This window comes from Macaca fascicularis, chromosome X, assembly GCF_037993035.2.
Source record: "Macaca fascicularis isolate 582-1 chromosome X, T2T-MFA8v1.1".
In the NCBI taxonomy this organism is placed as follows: Eukaryota; Metazoa; Chordata; class Mammalia; order Primates; family Cercopithecidae; genus Macaca; species Macaca fascicularis.
The window spans coordinates 139,501,514-139,521,153 of record NC_088395.1 but is presented as its reverse complement, the minus strand read 5'-3'; positions in this window follow the sequence as shown (position 1 = coordinate 139,521,153).

Below are 19,640 nucleotides of genomic sequence, written 5' to 3'. Positions count from 1 at the left end.
GAGCCTCAAATGAGCCCAACAGAGAGGATACAACTTTAATGGTACAAATGACACAGTGCTAAGGGTGGGCACTGCCAGGTCATCCATGCCAGGGATGCACCTGTGGCCCCGATCCCTGAGGGTGATTGGGCAAATGAGTGATGCGAGATGATAATTTCTCTCAATGGACCAGTCAGCACACCGCATATTTTTCCTGGGAGTGCCTGTTGTCACCCCCAATGAAATTCCCAAATCTGCCCAGAAGATGTTGCTTTACACCTCAGGCCCAGCAGAAATTTTAACATTTTTGAACACACATACACAAGTACACACAATCACACAGAAAACACAGCCTTGGATGGAGGAGCTCTTATCTATGCAGCTTCATGGGTTTCCTCTACACCAGTGGTTTACAACTATGGCAGCACATTAAAATTACCTGGGAAGTTTTTAAAATTCTCAAATGTCTAGGCCCGCCACAGACCAATTGAATCACAATTGTTAGGGGTGGGACCCAGGAGCCAATATTTTTCTTGAGCTCACCATGTTATTCTGATGTGTGACCAAGTCTGTGAACCACTGCTTTAAGCAGTTAAGGCCGATAAAGGAAATGGGTCTCTAACTTTAGTGCATACTGGAATCAACTAGGGAGCTTGTTAAAATGCAGATTCAGTAGGTCTGGGCTTGGGGCCTGAGATTCTATATTTTTAACAAGCTCCTTAGGCAATTTTGAGGATGGTGGTCCATAGACCACATGTTGAGAACCCTGGCTAGAGAATTCTACTCTGGAGCTTGCATGTTTCCCAAGCCTCTTCTATTATTTAATTTCATAATGGTCCTCTCCTCTCAAACAGCTTCCTCTTCTGCCTGTGCATATGTGGGAGGGTATAGTCCCTGGGAAGATAATCAGTTCAGTAAATTCAGAACCTTCACCTTGTAGTATCCAGAAGAGTCAAGACAATGCATCAAAGGGATGCGGAGGCATGGGGTTGGGTTTGGAGATGGACAGAGCAACAGGAAAGAGGAAAGGGACTGGTTTTAGTCTAGTAGGTACTGAAAGTGAAATTCAGATTTGGAGTTAGGAAGTCACTCTGGGCGGGGTGCAGTGGCTGATCCCTGTAATCCCAACACTGTGGGAGGCCAAGGTGAGAGGATTGCTTGAGGCTAGGAGTTCGAGACCAGCCTGGGCAACATAGTGAGACTCCATCTCTACAATTCTTTTTTTTAATTAGGTGGGCATGGTGGTGTGTGCCTGTAGTCCCAGCTACTTGGGAGGCTGAGGTGGGAGGATTGCTCGAGGCCAGGAGTTCAAAGCTGCAGTGAGCTATAATCACACCACTGCACTCCAGCCTGGGCAACAGAGAGACCCTGTTCCAAAAAAGAAGAAGAAAAGAAAGAAAGAAAATAAGGAGAAGGAGAGGACATAATTCCTGTCTTGGATAGTCAGAGTTGGGAAGATCAGTCCCTGCAGCACACCACCCAAAAGGTAGGATATACTCAACCTGGGCCTAGACAAAGACATCCTACCAAGGGTTCTGGAGGGTGCCTCCATAGTTACCTCTTCTACCTCTACAGCCCCCACCTGTACAGCATTGTTTTCTTGTCCAGCTTTTCTGTTTTTGCTGAACCCCAGGAAAACATTCTGAGTATTGCTGCTGCCAAGCAACTATAAGATAAAGGGAAAGGGATGAAGTGGGGAGGGACCGTAGCCATGAGAAAGAGATCTTAAGTGTATCTTGTAATTGCATATGCTCACTGGATAGTTATCCATTCTTCTGTGTATTTTACTGCCCATTCCACAGACTCAACTGATGTGGAATTAGAGTGCACAGCCCTTAATGCCAGGCAACAAGCAAAATGCTACATGGAAAGAGTATGGATTTTGCAGGTAGACCGGGCTCCCATCCCACCTCTGCCACTTAAAAATGGTGTGGCCTCCCCATGTCCTCCATCCAATAGTAACACCTCTGTTGAGTCTCTCTGTTGGGGGTGGGAGAGCATGAAATTAGAAAAGGCTTCAGAGAGGAGGTCGAAGAGTGGAGTAAGATTTCCATGGCACAGATAGGAGGAAAGAACTTCCTAGGAGGAGGCAAGGATATGCAAAAGACTGGAAAGGATGGTTGCTGTACTGTTAGAATTTGTTACTGGCATCAATCCAGGTGGCTGCCGTACAGTACTTTGTTGTTGTTTACCATATTTGTTTTCAACTTGTAGTTTGCATTTAGCTTGCTCTGACCAATCAGGAGATGGGTATGAGTTACTTTGTTATTTCTTTGCACCGGACTTTGCAGAATATTGGCAACCTAACAAGTGCAAACCCCCAAGTACAAATCTGGGTCCTTTCTACAACATCCAGCCCAGTGCTAACTGATCCCAGTGTTCTCAACACTACATTGCACCCAACTCTAACGTTTTCCCATATTTCTCACCTGGTAGCAGCAAGAGAGCCCATTACCTGTTAGAGAGGGACAGGATCAGTGAACACATGATCACTGATTATCGAGAAGGCTGCATTTGAGCTGGATCCTGACAGGTGGGCAGAGATGGAGGGAAAGGACATTCCAGTAGGAGGCTGATTACTCTTAAATAGTGGTCTATAGCACAGACATTGCTGCTAGAGGGTCATGGATTCAAACTCTATTATGGCCATTTCCTAGTTCTACTCATGATCCCCTTCCTCAGTCCTCTCTCACCCCACATCCGTTCTCCCAGTAATATAAACACTCTCCTAACTGCCCATGCTCAGTTAGATCTTTGCTTATCCTGTGTATCTGATCTTCAATGCCTGCACAATCCCCTTCCTGTAACCCACTTAGGGTACATGGTCAGAATAGTCAGACCATGACTTACTAGCTGTAAGATGTCGCTTAACTTCTACGAGCTTCAGTTTTCTTATTTGTAAAATGGGGATATTAAAAGCACTCCTTTAGCCAGGCATGGTGGCCTGCTCCTGCCATCCTAGCTACTCACAAGGCTGAGGTGGAAGGATTGCTTGAGCCCGGGAAGCAGAGGCTGCAGTGTGCTGAGATCATGCCACTGCACTCTAGCCTGGGCGACAGAGACCCTGCCTCAAAACAAACAAACAAAAAGCACTCCCTTACAGGACCGTTGTAGGAATTAAATAAAATACCTTGTGTAAAATTCTTAGCATCATGTCTGGAACACAGCAAATTCTTAGGATGCTATTTAATATCTCCCTATAATGGAGCTGTTACTATCACCCACTCAAAGAATTATGCTAAGTGCTGGGAATACAGTGAACAAGAAAGACAAAGTACCACCCTCCACCACATGGAGCTTACACTCTAAAAGAGGGAGAGAGTCAATAATAAACAAGCCAGTAAATATACACGACATCAAGTGGTGACAAGTTCTAAAGAAAAATTCAAGCAGGGTTGGTGAATGGGGACTTTTAGGGGAGTGAGACATTGAGTGATCAGAGAAGACCTCACATAGGAAATGTCTATTGAGCTGAGACCTGAAAACACAGGACAGTGAGAGTGAGTCATGGAGAGATTTGAAGAAAAGAGCTTTCCCAGTAGAGGGAAGAGCAAGTGCAAAGATCCCAAGGCAGGAGAGTTCTTAATGTGTTTAGAATAGCAAGGAAGGTTTATTTATTTAGTAAACGCGGGTGTTTGCTTAAAGGGATACATGATTGTCCATGTCTGTATGTTTATCTGAAAGTCCTAAATACTGAAAGTCATGGAGAAGAAGGTAATTGTGAAATCTGATGGTCCTTCCTGGGTCCTTGAATGCTGCTGCTCTCCTGTGCTGTGGACCTTTGGGTCACCCCTGCCTGTGCTATCCATGTTTAGCTTAGAGTAGCCAGAGAAGGGAAGAAGCCTTCCTTTGATTCTCAGTATAAGGCTGAGAATAAGGTTCCAAATCCATGTACTGGATTTTTATGGATCAATGACTCATCCTGTTTTCATTCTTCCACTCAACAAGCATTTATGACTTACTTTCTTTAGGTATAACTATGCTAAATTCTGTGAAAGATACAAATAATTATAGGACAACAGGCCCAGCCATCTTGGAGTCTTTTTAGAAACATTCAGGAAAAATAATAATTTGTAGAACTATACAATCTCAGTCATTAAGAACTAGAAGTGAGAAGACATACATATATGAACAGCTAAGAAAATGGCGATTAGTGTTAATCACAGTCCTAGACAATTGTATAGAAATAGCACAACGTAGTGAATGATGGCATGTGAGATGAGTTGTGCAAATAAGGAAAACTATAGCAGTTGGTCAGAAGAGGCATCCTGGAAGTAGAGAGGCTCAGGTTGGGCATTAAAATCTATGCAGGGGCGACGGGTGGTTCCAAGATGGCCAAACAGGAACAGCTCCAGCCTCCAGCTCTCAGCATGAGCGATGCAGAAGACGGGTGATTTCTGCATTTCCAACTGAGGTACCTGGTTCATCTCACTGCAGCTTGTCAGATAGTGGGTGCAGGACAGTGGGAGCAGCCCACTAAGCATGAGCTGAAGCTGGGTGAGGCATTGCCTCACCCAGGAAGTGCAAGGGGTCAGGGAATCCCCTTACTAGCCAAGGGAAGCTGTGACAGATGACACCTGGAAAATTGGGTCACTCCCACCCTAATACTGCGCTTTTCCAGTGGTCTTAGCAAATGGCACACCAGGAGATAATATCCCGTGCCTGGCTCGGAGGGTCCCATGCCCACAGAGCCTCACTCATTGCTAGCATAGCAGTCTGAGATCGAATTGCAAGGTGGCAGCGAGGCTGCAAAAGGGGCGCCCACCATTGCTGAGGCTTGAGTAGGTAAACAAAGCAGCCTGGAAGCTCGAACTTCCAGGTGGAGCCCACTGCAGCTCAAGGAGGCCTGCCTGCCTCTGTAGAGTCCACCTCTGGGGGCAGGGCATAGCCAAACAAAAGACAGCAGAAACCTCTGCAGACTTAAATGTCCCTGTCTGACAGCTTTGAATAGAGTAGTGGTTCTCCAAGCATGGAGTTTGAGATCTGAGAACGGACAGACTGCCTCCTCAAGTGGGTCCCTGACACCTGAACAGCCTAACCAGGATGCACCCCCCAGTAGGGGCCGACTGACACCTCACACAGCCGGGTACCCCTCTGAGATGAAGCTTCCAGAGGAATGATCAGGCAGCAACATTTGCTGTTCAGCAATATTATCTGTTTTGCAGCCTCCACTGCTGATACCCAGGCAAACAGGGTCTGGAGTGGACCCCCAGCAAATGCCAGCAGACCTCCAGCTGAGAGTCCTGACTGTTAGAAGGAAAACTAACAAACAGAAAGAATGTCCACACCAAAACCCCATATGTATGTCACCATCATCAAAGACCAAAGGTAGATAAAACCACAAAGATGGTGAAAAAACAGAGCAGAAAAGCTGAAAATTCTAAAAATCAGAGTGCCTCTCCCCCTCCAAAGGAACTCAGATCTTTGCCAGCAATGGAACAAAGCTGGATGGAGAATGACTTTCACGAGTTGAGAGAAGAAGGCTTCAGACGATCAAACCTCTCCAAGCTAAAGGAGGAAGTTTGAACCCATTGCAAAGAAGCTAAAAACCTTGAAAAAAGATTAGACAAACTGCTAACTAGAATAACCAGTGTAGAGAAGTCCTTAAATGACCTGATGGAGCTGAAAATCGTGGCACGAGAACTACGTGATGAATGCATAAGCTTCAGTAACCAATTCAATCAACTGGAAGAAAGGGTATTAGTGATTGAAGATCAAATGAATGAAATGAAGCAAGAAGAGAAGTTTAGAGTAGAAAGAGTAAAAAGAAATTAACAAAGGCTCCAAGAAATATGGGACTATATGAAAAGACCAAATCTACGTCTGATTGGTGTACCTGAAAGTGATGGGGAGAATGGAACCAAGTTGGAAAACACTCTACAGGATATTATACGGGAGAACTTCCCCAACCTAGGAAGGCAGGCCAACATTCAAATTCAAGAAATACAGAGAATGCCACAAAGATACTCCTCGAGAAGAGCAACTCCAAGACACACAATTGTCAGATTCACCAAAGTTGAAATGAAGGAAAAAATGTTAAGGACAGCCAGAGAGAAAGGTCGGGTTACTCACAAAGGGAAGTCCATCAGACTAACAGCGGATCCCTCAGCAGAAACTCTCCAAGTCAGAAGAGAGTGGGGGCCAATATTCAACATTCTTAAAGAAAAGAAATTTCAACCCATAATTTCATATCCAGCCAAGCTAGGCTTCATAAGTGAAGGAAAAATAAAATCCTTTACAGACAATCAAATGCTGAGAGAGTTTGTCACCACCAGGCCTGCCCTACAAGAGCTCCTGAAGGAAGCACTCACATGGAAAGGAACAACAGGTACCGGCCACTGCAAAAACATGTCAAATTGTAAAGACCATCAATGCTAGGAAGAAACTGCATCAACTAATGAGTACAATAACCAGCTAACATCATAATGACAGGATCAAATTCATACCTAACAATATTAACCTTAAATGTAAATGGGCTAAATGCTCCAATTAAAAGACACAGACTGGCAAATTGGATAGAGTCAAGACCCATAAGTGTGCTGTATTCAGGAGACCCATCTCACGTGCAGAGACACACATAGGCTCAAAATAAAGGGATGGAGGAAGATCTACCAAGCAAATGGAAATCAAAAAAAGGCAGGCATTGCAATCCCAGTTTCTGATAAAACAGACTTTAAACCAACAAAGATCAAAAGAGACAAAGAAGGCCACTACATTATGGTAAAGGGATCAATTCAACAAGAAGAGCTAACTATCCTAAATATATTTGCACCCAATACAGGGGGACCCAGATTCATAAAGCAAGTCCTTAGAGACCTACAAAGAGACTTAGACTCCCACATAGTAATAATGGGAGATTTTAACCCCCCACTGTCAACATTAGACAGATCAACGAGTCAGAAAGTTAACCAGGATATCCAGGAATTGAACTCAGCTCTGCACCAAGCAGACCTAATAGACATGTACAGAACTCTCCACCCCAAATCAACAGAATATACATTCTTCTCAGCACCACATTGCACTTATTCCAAAACTGACCACATAGTTGGAAGTAAAGCACTCTTCAGCAAATGTAAAAGAACAAACACTATAACAAACTGTCTTTCAGATCACAGTGCAATCAAACTAGAACTCAGATTTAAGAAACTCACTGAAAACCGCTCAACTACACGGAAACTGAACAACCTGCTTCTGAATGACTACTGAGTATATAACAAAATGAAGGCAGAAATAAAGATGTTCTTTGAAACCAATGAGAACAAAGACACAACATACCAGAATCTCTGGGACACATTTAAAGCAGTGTGTACAGGGAAATTTATAGCACTAAATGCCCACAATAGAAAGCAGAAGAGATCTAAAATTGACACCCTAACATCACAATTAAAAGAACTAGAGAAGCAAGAGCAAACACATTCAAAAGCTAAGAGAAGGCAAGAAATAACTAAGATCAGAGCAGAACTGAAGGAGATAGACACACAAAAAACCCTTCAAAAAATCAATGAATCCAGGGGCTCGTTTTCTGAAAAGATCAACAAAATTGATAGACCGCTAACAAGACTAATAAAGAAGAAAAGAGAGAAGAATCAAATAGACACAATAAAAAATGATAAAGGGGATATCACCACAGATCCCACAAAAATATAAACTACAATCAGAGAATATTATAAACACCTCTACACAAATAAACTAGAAAATCCAGAAGAAATGGATAAATTCCTGGACACATACACCCTCCCAAGACTAAACCAGGAAGAAGTTGAATCCCTGAATAGACCAATAGCAGGCTCTGAAATTAAGGCAATAATGAATAGCCTATCAATCAAAAAAAAGTCCAGGACCAGATGGATTCACAGCCAAATTCTACCAGAGGTACAAGGAGGAGCTGGTACCATTCCTTCTGAAACTATTCCAATCAATAGAAAAAGAGGGAATCCTCCCTAACTCATTTTGTGAGGCCAGCATCATCCTGATACCAAAGCCTGGCAGAGACACAACAAAAAAAGAGAATTTTAGACCAATATCCCTGATGAACATCGATGCAAAAATCCTCAATAAAAATACCGGCAAACTGAATCCAGCAGCACATCAAAAAGCTTATCCACCATGATCAAGTGGAATTCATCCTTGGGATGCAAGGCTGGTTCAACATATGCAAATCAATAAACGTAATCCAGCATATAAACAGAACCAAAAACAAAACCACATGATTATCTCAATAGATGCAGAAAAGGCCTTTGACAAAATTCAACAGCCCTTCATGCTAAAAACTCTCAATAAATTAGGTATTGATGGGACATATCTCAAAATAATAAGGGCTATTTATGACAAACCCACAGCCAATATCATACTGAACGGGCAAAAACTGAAAACATCCCCTTTGAACACTGGCACAAGACAGGGATGCCCTCTCTCACCACTCCTATTCAACATAGTGCTGGAAGTTCTGGCCAGGGCAATCAGGCAGGAGAAAGAAATAAAGGCTATTCAATTAGGAAAAGAGGAAGTCAAATTGTCTCTGTTTGCAGATGATATGATTGTATATTTAGAAAACCCCATCATCTTAGCCCAAAATCTCCTTAAGCTGATAAGCAACTTCAGCAGTCTCAGGATACAAAATCAATGTGCAGAAATCACAAGCGTTCTTATACACCAATAATAGACAAACACAGCACTTTGGGAGGCCGAGGCGGGCGGATCACAAGGTCAGGAGATCGAGACCACAGTGAAACCCCGTCTCTACTAAAAATACAAAAAAAATTAGCCGGGCGCGGTGGCGGGCGCCTGTAGTCCCAGCTACTCAGGAGGCTGAGGCAGGAGAATGGCGGGAACCCGGGAGGCGGAGCTTGCAGTGAGCCGAGATCGCGCCACTGCACTCCAGCGTGGGCAACAGCGTGAGACTCCGTCTCAAAAAAAAAAAAATAATAATAATAATAGACAAACAGAGAGCCAAATCATGAGTGAACTCCTATTCACAATTGCTACAAAGAGAATAAAATACCTAGGAATCCAACTTACAAGGGATGTGAAGGACCTCTTCAAGGAGAACTACAAACCACTGCTCAACGAAATAAAAGAGGACACAAACAAATGGAAGAACATGCCATGCTCACGGATAGGAAGAATCAATCTCGTGAAAATGGCCATACTGACCAAGGTAATTTATGATTCAATACCATCCCCATCAAGCTACCAATGACTTTCTTCACAGCATTGGAAAAAACTACTTTAAAGTTCATATGGAACCAAAAAGAGCCCGCATTGCCAAGTCAATCCTAAGCCAAAAGAACAAAGCTGGCGGCATCACACTACCTGACTTCAAACTATACTATAAGGCTACAGTAACCAAAACAGCATGGTACTGGTACCAAAACAGAGATATAGACCAATGGAACAGAACAGAGCCCTCAGAAATAATACCACACATCTACCACCATCTGATCTTTGACAAACCTGACAAAAACAAGAAATGGGGAAAGGATTCCCTATTTAATAAATGGTGCTGGGAAAACTGGCTAGCCATATATAGAAAGCTGAAACTGGATCCCTTCCTTACACCTTATACAAAAATTATTCAAGATGGATTAAAGACTTAAATGTTAGACCTAAAACCATCAAAACCCTAGAAGAAAACCTAGTCAATACCATTCAGGATATAGGCATGGGCAAGGACTTCATGTCTAAAACACCAAAAGCAATGGCAACACAAGCCAAAATTGACAAATGTGATCTAATTAAACTAAAGAGCTTCTGCACAGCAAAAGAAACTACCAACAGAATGAACAGGCAACCTACAGAATGGGAGAAAATTTTTGCAATCTACTCATCTGACAAAGGACTAATATCCAAAATCTACAAAGAACTCAAACAAATTTACAAGAAAAAAACAACCCCATCAAAAAGTGGGCAAAGGATATGAACAGACACTTCTCAAAAGAAGACATTTATGCAGCCAACAGACACATGAAAAAATGCTCATCATCACTGGCCATCAGAGAAATGCAAATGAAAACCACAATGAGATACCATCTCACACCACTTAGAATGGCAATCATTAAAAAGCCAGGAAACAACAGGTGCTGGAGAGGAGGTGAAGAAATAGGAATACTTTTACACTGTTGGTGGGACTGTAAACTAGTTCAACCATTGTGAAAGACAGTGTAACGATTCCACAAGGATCTAGAACTAGAAATACCATTTGACCCAGCCATCCCATTACTGGGTATATACCCAAAGGATTATAAATCATGCTGCTACAAAGATACATGCACGCATATGTTCATTGCAGCACTATTCACAATAGCAAAGACTTGGAACCAACCCAAATGTCCATCAGTGATAGACTGGACAAAGAAAATGTGGCACATATGCACCATGGAATACTATGCAGCCATAAAAAGGATGAGTTCATGTCCTTTGTAGGGACATGGATGAAGCTGGAAACCATCATTCTCAGCAAACTATCACAAGGACAAAAAACCAAACACCACATGTTCTCACTCATAGGTGGGAATTGAACAATGAGAAACTTGGACACAGGAAGGGGAACATCACACACCGGGGTCTGTTGTGGGGAGCAGGGAGAGGGGAAGGATAACATTAGGAGATATACCTAATGTAAATGACGAGTTAATGGGTGCAGCACACCAACATGGCACATGTATACTTATGTAACAAACCTGCATGCTGTGCACATGTACCCTAGAACTTAAAGTATAATAATAAAAAGAAGAAGTTAAAAAAAATCTATGCAGGGGCATAGAGGAAGAAAGAAAGAACAAGAAAGCAAAATGGCAACCGTTTTGAGATGACCACTCCTGAGGAAAATATATGCTAAATCAGTAATGCTAGCTAGCTGGCTCTCTGCCATTATGATTCATGATCCATCATCTGGAGCTGTCATAACTTTTATAACATATCTGTTCTCTAAAATTCTGTGTATTTATGCATTCCACATGACAAGTTCACTCTCATTCATAAAATAATATTATCTCTGATTTCCTGAGAACTTGGGCCTAAGGTAGCAATTGGTTTTAGACTTAATGTGCTTCTAGCTCATGTAGATGATTCCAAATTACCATAAGAAGATGGATGGCCTTTTCCAACTTGGGTATGCTTTAATAGCAGAGGTGACTAGGGCATCTTTTTCAAGTTCAGGCAGAAAAATACCTGCAAAGGCCCACACACCTAGGCCAAATAACTTTGGTTGGCCTGATAAAGTTGTTTCTCTTGTGGTCTTCCAGGCTCAGTGGGTGTGGTGGCTGTATCCAGTGAGCTCAGCTCTGACTGTTTTTTCATGTAGAATAGTGTAATCTTGTCTCTTGGACTGGGTTGAATCTTTGCTTTTAATTACAACAGCATGCTGAGAATGGACTTGGTTCTTACTTTTGTTCTTTACTTAGGTTAACTCAAACCATTCCTTTAGTTTCCTTCCTTCCTTCCTTCCTTCCTTCCTTCCTTCCTTCCTTCCTTCCTTCCTTCCTTCCTTCCTTCCTTCCTCCCTCCCTCCTTCGCTCCCTCCCTCCCTTCCTCCCTTCCTCCCTCCTTCCCTCTCTTTCTCTTCCTCTTCTTCTTCCTCTCTCTCTCTCTCTCTCGCCGCCTCCTTCTTCTTCTTTTTTTTTTTTTTGTGATGGAGTCTCACTCTGTTGCCCAGGCTGGAGTGCAGTGATGCAATCTTGGCTCACTGCAAGCTCCGCCTCCTGGGTTCATGCCATTCTCCTGCCTCAGCCTCCCAAGTAGCTGGGATTACAGGCACCCGCCACCATGCATGGCTAATTTTTGTATTTTTAGTAAAGACAGGGTTTCACCATGTTAGCCAGGATGGTCTCCATCTCCTGACTTCGTGATCCGCCCACTTCAGCCTCCCAAAGTGCTGGGATTACAAGCGTAAGCCACCATGACCATGCTCGGCCTTTCTTTCTTTTTTTCTCTTTCTTTCTTTCTCTCTTTCTTTCTTTCTTTCTTTCTTTCTTTCTTTCTTTCTTTCTTTCTTTTCTTTCTTTCTTTCTTTCTTTCTTTCTGATGGGGTCTTGCTCTGTCACCCAAGCTGGAGTGCAGTGGCACAGTCACAGCTCACTGCAGCCTCTACTTCCTGGGCTCCAGTGGCCCTCCCACCTTAGCCTTCCAAGTAGCTGGGACCACAGGTGTACACCACCATGCCAGGCTAGTTTTTTAAATTCTTTGTAGAGAGGGGGGTCTCACTATGCTGCTCAGGCTGGTCTCAAACTCCTGGGCTCAGGTGATCCTCCTGCCTTGGCCTCCCAAAGTGCTGGGATTACAGATGTGAACCACCATGCTCGGCCCTTCCTTGTTCATCTTTTCTCCAGAAGATAATTTTGGAAATCCAAGTTCTTAAGTTGGTGCCTAGGATAATAAAGTCCAGAGAGTGGAGGTAACTCATCTGCATTAGCACTGTTAGTATTTGTTCCAAATGATTTGCAACTGCCCAACTTTGGTGACAGAGCCAGGATCTATTGATGACTTCTGAAGGTAGAAGCCATAAGGCCTAGTGGTGAAGTGTGGTTGACAGATGAATGAATAAAGAAAATGGGGGATGTGTTCTTATATTTATAAAATGGAATATTATTTGGCCTTAAAAAATAAGGAAAGCCTGCCATTTTTAACAATACGGATGAACCTGGAAGACACTGCTAAGTGAAATAGGCCAGACACATAAAGAAAAATATTGAATGATCTCACTTGTATATGGAATCTATAACAGTCAAACTCATAGAAGCAAAGAATATAATAGTGGTTGCCAGGAACTGGGGCATGGGGAAAATGAGGAGTTCTTGTTCAATGGATATAGAATTTCAGTTATGCTAGATGAATAAATTGTAGAAATCTTCTGTACAACACCATGCCTATAGTTAACAATACAATAGTGTATACTTGAAATTTACTAAAAAGGTACATCTTTAGTGTTTTCATCACACAAAAAAGAAAGTAGTAACTATGTGTGGTGATGGAGATATTAATTAGCTTAATCGTGGTGATCACTTCACAATGTATACATATATCAAAACATCAAGTTGTGGGCTGGGCATGGTGGCTCACACCTGTAATCCCAGCACTTTGGGTGGCTGAGGCAGGTGGATCATTCGAGGTTAAGAGTTTGAGATCAGTCTGGCCAACATGGTGAAACCCTGTCTCTACTGAAAATACAAAAATTAGCTGGGTGGTAGTGGCACACATCTGTCATCCCAGCTATTTGGGAGGCTGAGGCCGGAGAATCACTTGAGCCTGGGAGGCAGTGTGAGCCAAGATCATGCCACTGCACTCCAGTCTGGGTGACAGAGTGAGACCCTGTCTCAAAAAAAAAAAAAAATCAAGTCGTGCACCTTAAATACAATTGTTGTCAATTGTACTGTAACAAAGCTGGAAAAATAACACTGATGTTAGTTACCATGTATTGAGTGTTTATATGGTGCCAGGCAGTCTGCTAATCTGATCTTTTCAACAACTCTCTGAGGTAGGTACTATTATTTAATATCCTTGTTTTATAAATGGGGAAACTGAGGCTCAGGAAGACTAACTAACATGCCCAGGTTAAGTAAGCAGCAGTCCTTCTGGTAGTTGGTCAGATTTGGGGTGTTAGTCCTAGCTTAGTCTTTCTGATTTACTTAATATTTTCACCTGTTTTCTGCAAAATTGGATAATAAAAGCCCATACCTAACAGGGTGGCTGTGAAGATGGAATTAGATAACATCTACAAAGTGCTCCACGGGGCGTGGCATATAGTAAGTGCATATAAATGGTAACTGCTTTTGTTATTAACCTGGTCTCTGGGCTATGAGACATAGAGCTGTACTGTCTCTGTTCTGGGCACTATGCAGGTTTTGCTGAGCTGCCAGAATACACATCCGTTTGTATCTACCTCATTTGATGGAGCAGTGTGCATGCTCCAGTGCAAATACTGCAAAGGGTGCCAATTCTATTAGTTCAAGTAAATTGGGTGGGGAGCTCTTGACAATTTAAGGCATTCATGGAATATTCCTATTGGAATTTGCTGTGTGTTTGCAAATTAGTTCTGTGGAAACGTATCTTCAGAAATCCAGTGGCCGATACAAAAGACACTGGGCTGTGAAGTGCATTTGGTGATTCACATTGCAGGCTAGGAAATGGTCCTTGCAATGAGTCATAAACACCTTTCCATATATTGGGTTCGATTACTCTGATGGACAGCTCTTCGCCTCCATAGTGTTAAGTCCTATGATTCACTCAATATGAAAAACCTGTCATGTGGCATATGGCTCCAAATCCAGGCCCTGCAATAAGGAGCTAATGCAAAATCTAGAACATGGAAAATTGAACGATGACTCACAATCACTCTCTTTCTTCCGTCCAGCATTGAGATCTCACTTGATGAAAATCACAGAAGCGATACATGACACTAGGGAAAGCAGAGCAAATCACTGAAACCTTCTATTCCTGAACTCCTTGCCTCTAGTATCTCCTTTATGTCAAATACATCTTCCTAAAACACTTCATTACCAAGTTACTCTTCTGCTCAATAATTTTCAGTGACTCCCCATTGCCTTTAGCACCAAGTCCAAACAAACACCTCAATCTCTTTTTTTCACAACTGCACTCCCCACATCACTGATTCATTTAATTTTTTCATCCAGTTCATGTTTATTGTGTGCCTACTACGTGCTATGCCCTGAGCTAGGTGCTGGGGACATGCCTGTGAACCAGTCAGATGCCTTTACAGACACTCTGCATTCATCAAGCTCTTCTGCTTCCTGTCATTCACCCAGAACATGTTCATTCTATTACTGCATCTGTACTGACTCCAGGTCCTCTATTTCAAACGTCTTCCCTTTTCCTCTCTGCCAAGGTATACTTCTCACCACCTCTAAAACCTAGATTAAAATGCAAGCTTTCCACACATGCCCCACACCTAGAAGTAGCAATCAGAAGCCCAGGAGAGCGTGCCTTGCTCAGAGGCTAGATCTGCAGCAGCAACCATCTGTTTAAAGCCCTTGAATGCAAGTAAAAGGAAAAGAATTTCAAAAACTTTACATGTGCCAATTGATTGCATAAAGGATCATAAAGTAGGAATGAGAAACCCAGTTCTAGGCTAGAACAATCCTTGAATGTGATAAACAGAAAATAAAGCAAAACTTTTATCATGGATGTTTGTGTGTATCTGGGTGGTGGTAGTGGGAATAGGCAGGTTAGCTTGATTAACCAAAAATGTAGTCATCTTTAATATGTCATTATCAGTGATATGAATTGCTCTGGAATAAGTGGATAGGACTTACTCATGCAATCACATTTAGAGCCAGTGATAGAAATGCAAATCCGAAATGCGAATAGCAGCCCATGCTATTCATTTAGCTAATTATGTATCGAGTAGCTACTACGTGTCAGACAAGCCTGCCCATGACATATGTGGGGCCCAGGGCAAATGTACAAAGGGACTCAGCTCCACCTACCATATGCCTGAAGATTTGCAAGTTATAAATTAACAGCATTTAATAAATTGTGTTCTGTTCTCCTACCTTTACAAACAAAGCATATCTTCATAATGATCTGGAAACTAGGATCAAGTTTTAAATTCTTGAATTTCTCAGAGTTTCATGCCAAAACATGACAGGACAGATGGGGCGGTCCTAGGCTCCCAGCTCCCAGCCTGACTTTTTTTTTTTTTTTTTTTTTTTTTTTTGAGACGGAGTCTTGCTCTGTCACCCAGGCTGGAGTGCAGTGGCCGGATCTCAGCTCACTGCAAGCTCCGCCTCCCGGGTTTACGCCGTTCTCCTGCCTCAGCCTCCCGAGTAGCTGGGACTACAGGCGCCCGCCACCTCGCCCGGCTAGTTTTTTTGTATTTTTTAGTAGAGACGGGGTTTCACCGTGTTAGCCGGGATCGTCTCTCGATCTCCTGGCCTCGTGATCCGCCCGTCTCGGCCTCCCAAAGTGCTGGGATTACAGGCTTGAGCCACCGCGCCCGGCCCCAGCCTGACTTTTGACCCCCTTCTCTTCCACTCCAACTCCATCTTGTGCTATGAGGGGCCTCTCACACATGCAGGCAAACACCCCGGTCCTCCCGTCCAAGGGGTTCCACCCTTGGGAGGATGTACTGGGGATAGAGACCCACACAGGCCTGAAAGAAGGCACAAGGCCCTTTAGCCAGAGAATTCCCAGGACCTGAGTAGCCAGAGCATGCACTAGAAAGGAAGGGCATGGACTCTGGTTGGACACATTCTTTTGGTCCAGTGGATTCCTGCTTCTATGAGGGCTATATCTAGGGAAGGGCCAGAGTAAGGTCTCTAAGGCTTGGGACCAGGTGTCTACCACATACTGGGGATAAGATGATTATGATATGCTCGTTGTCCTCTAGGAACTTACAATCTGGTGAAGCAGACATACAGGTGCACAGCCCACACTACCATACTGGGATAAATAAATGCTGTCTTTGTTAGAACTCAGAACACAGAAAAGGATAAAATATGAGATGATGGATCTGAGGAATGACAAATAGGGGAAGAAGAGCCAAAGATGGAGATGTCAAGTATGATGCCTTTTGTTCCTTTCGAAAAAGTTTGAATTGTTGTTTATGGAGGTCCAGTTTGCATTCAGGCAAGTGCTCAAATTCCACCTGAAAGCTCCATGAATTGTGATAATTCCAGGAAATCACAACCCCTTCATTCAGTCAACACACCCTGCTCAAAGATAACCTCCATTCTGCCATCCATCACCAGAGCTTAGTTCTGCCTCTTTTTGAACTCCACATAAATAGAATCATATAACGTGTATCTTTGTGTCTTGTTTCTTCTACTGGACAGTATGTCTGTGAAATCCATCCACCTTGTGTAGCTGTACTTTTTTTTTTCACTGCTGTGTAGCATTCCATGTTACTGAAATGTGACACATTATTTTTCCATTTTACTGTTGATGGACATTCAGTTTGAGACTATTATGAATAGTACTGTTATGAACTTGCTTGTTCGTGTATTCTGAAAAAAAGTTAGAGCACTCTTTTAACAAATTGTATTTTGAAATAACTTCAGACTTAGATGCAAAAATATTTCAAGTAATTCCTATATTCTTACTATGCAGCCATAAAAAGGAACCAGACCATGTCCTTTGCAAGGACATGGATGGAGCTGAAAGCCATTATCCTCAGGAAACCAACACAGGAACAGAAAACCAAACACTGCATGTTCTCACTTATAAGGGGGAGATGAACAATGAGAACACACGGACACATGGACAGAGAGAGGGGAACAACACATACTGGGCCCGTCGGGAAGGTAGCGGGAGGGAGAACATCAGGATAAATAGCTAGTGCATGCTGGGCTTAATATCTATGTGATTGGTTGATAAGTGCAACAAAACACCATGGTACACATTTACTTATGCAGCAAACCTGCACGTCCTGCACATGTATTCTGGAACTTAAATTAAAACAGGCAGGACGTGGTCGCTCATGCCTATAATCCCAGTACTTTGGGAGGCCAAGGAGGGTGGATTACCTGAGGTCAGGAGTTCAAGACCGGCCTGAACAACATGGTGAAACCCCGTCTCTACTAAAAATACAAAAAATTAGCTGGGCGTGGTGGTGGGCACCTGTAATCCCAGCTACTTGGGAGGTTGAGGCAGGAGAATCGCTTGAACCCAGGAGGCAGAGGTTGCAGTGAGCCAAGATTGTGCCATTGCACTCCAGCCTGGGTGACAAGAGCAAAACTCCATCTCAAAAAAAAAAAAAAAAAAATTAAATAAATAAAATTAAATTAAAACAACAAAGAATTTGTATATTTTTCACTCAGATTTCATTCTTTTTAAAAATAGCTATCTAGTATTCCATTATAAATACTTTAAAAATATTTACCTCTAATTTTGCCAAAACACTAAAAGCTTTTTAATTTTCCTGTTTTCTGCTATAGAAATTTAAGCAAATATATACTTAACCTGTGATCTATACTTACTCTTTGAATGAAAAGATACAGCCATCCTTCAAATTTTACATTTTATCAGCATCTTTAAAAAAATCTGTGGTCCATACTTTCCAAGTGATTCACTGATTTTCAAAAAGAGCTACAGTTCCTTACAACTCGAATTGAATTTTCTTATGGAAATCTGTTTTAGTCCTCTTAGATTCTTGAAACCAGTCTTCTTTCTGCTCCTTTGAAGTGTAGAACAAACTATTTAATTTTTCCCAAGCCTGCCTCTGCTCCAGAGGTGGCCTGGATTTGGGTCTCCATGAGCCTCTTTCCAAGTGAGCCAACGCTACACCTGACAGTCTGGCTATAAGACTGACAACTTGTGGTTAGTGAAGGACTGTGTTTATAAACATCCATTGATGAGTGATCAACCAACACACACATACCCACACATGCATGCCTTGAGAGATTGAACCAGCACTTTTTTTTTTTTTTTTTTTTAAAGAGACAGGGTCTCCCTCTGTCATCCAGGGCACAATCACAGCTCACTGCAGCCTCGACCTCCTGGGCTCAAGTGATGCTCTTGCCTAGGCCTCCCTGAGTGCTAGGACTACAGGCATGAGCCACCACACCCAGCCTTGAACAAGGCATCTCTAAGGTCTCTGATATAACCACATTTTTGTTTCAGGTAACTTTAATGCAAAAATGGATTATTCATAGAAATTAATCAGAAAAGTCAAAATAAACAGTAAGCCATTTAATTGAGGGGTCCCTGTCCATATATTTTCTGTATCTCCCACACCCACCCTTCTCAGCTCAACCCTGTATTATAATACTCAGTGGGCACAATGGAATTTTTCTCTATTTCCCAGAAGACAATGGGGTTCACAGTTAATTGCAGTTTGGCCCCTTGATGTTCCTTGTAGTTGCATGTCATTAGACCAAGGTTAGCCCACAGGATATCTTCTTCAGCATAATATGACTATTTTACTGAAAACTGACTAATTTTTGGCCTGCTTTTTGTTAACTGCCACCCAATACAACAGGTGCTGAGAACAAAATAGGCCCTCATTACAGAGTTCTTGCTTGATGGAGGCAAGATAGCTAGGCTAGAGGGAAGACAGAATAGATAATCAAACATTTAGAAATCTCTTCTATCCCATTATTCTAAGATTCTCTCATTGTTTGCCAATCCAACAGCATCCCAGGTTTTTGCATATCCAACCCATATTTTTCTGATGAATGTGTGTTTAAATTTCTAAAAGGCAGATTTAGAAAAGCAATTTATTGTCACAGATCCCTCAGGATCCATCTTTTTAAACTACAAACCAGATGTCTCATTTTCCCAGTAGGAAATAGACTTTGAACATGGAAAGTCCACATTTTGTTTTCTACTCATCTCAACACAGTGAGAGGATTTCCAAATTGGTCAAGTTAGCCTCTTCTATCCCAGAGCAATGGAGCCTGTTTTGCATTGTGAGGGTGGTCACTGGAGTTGGGTTATGGGTCAGGAAACTTCTGTTTTAAATTCCCCCACAAATTCAGTATGACTCCCGGAAGTTACATCTTTTGGGGACCTTTGTTTCACAATCAGTAGAGAATCATGCCTTGCCTACAATGCCAGATGATAGGAAAAAGACGTGCAAAATGTTTTGAGCTTGCTCAAGAAAATACAATGACATAATCCCAAAGTGGCATGCCATCGCAGTAATCAGATTTTTAAATTCTGTAAAGTTAGTTGAGGCCCTATGAGATTGAGCCTACTTAAGTTTGATG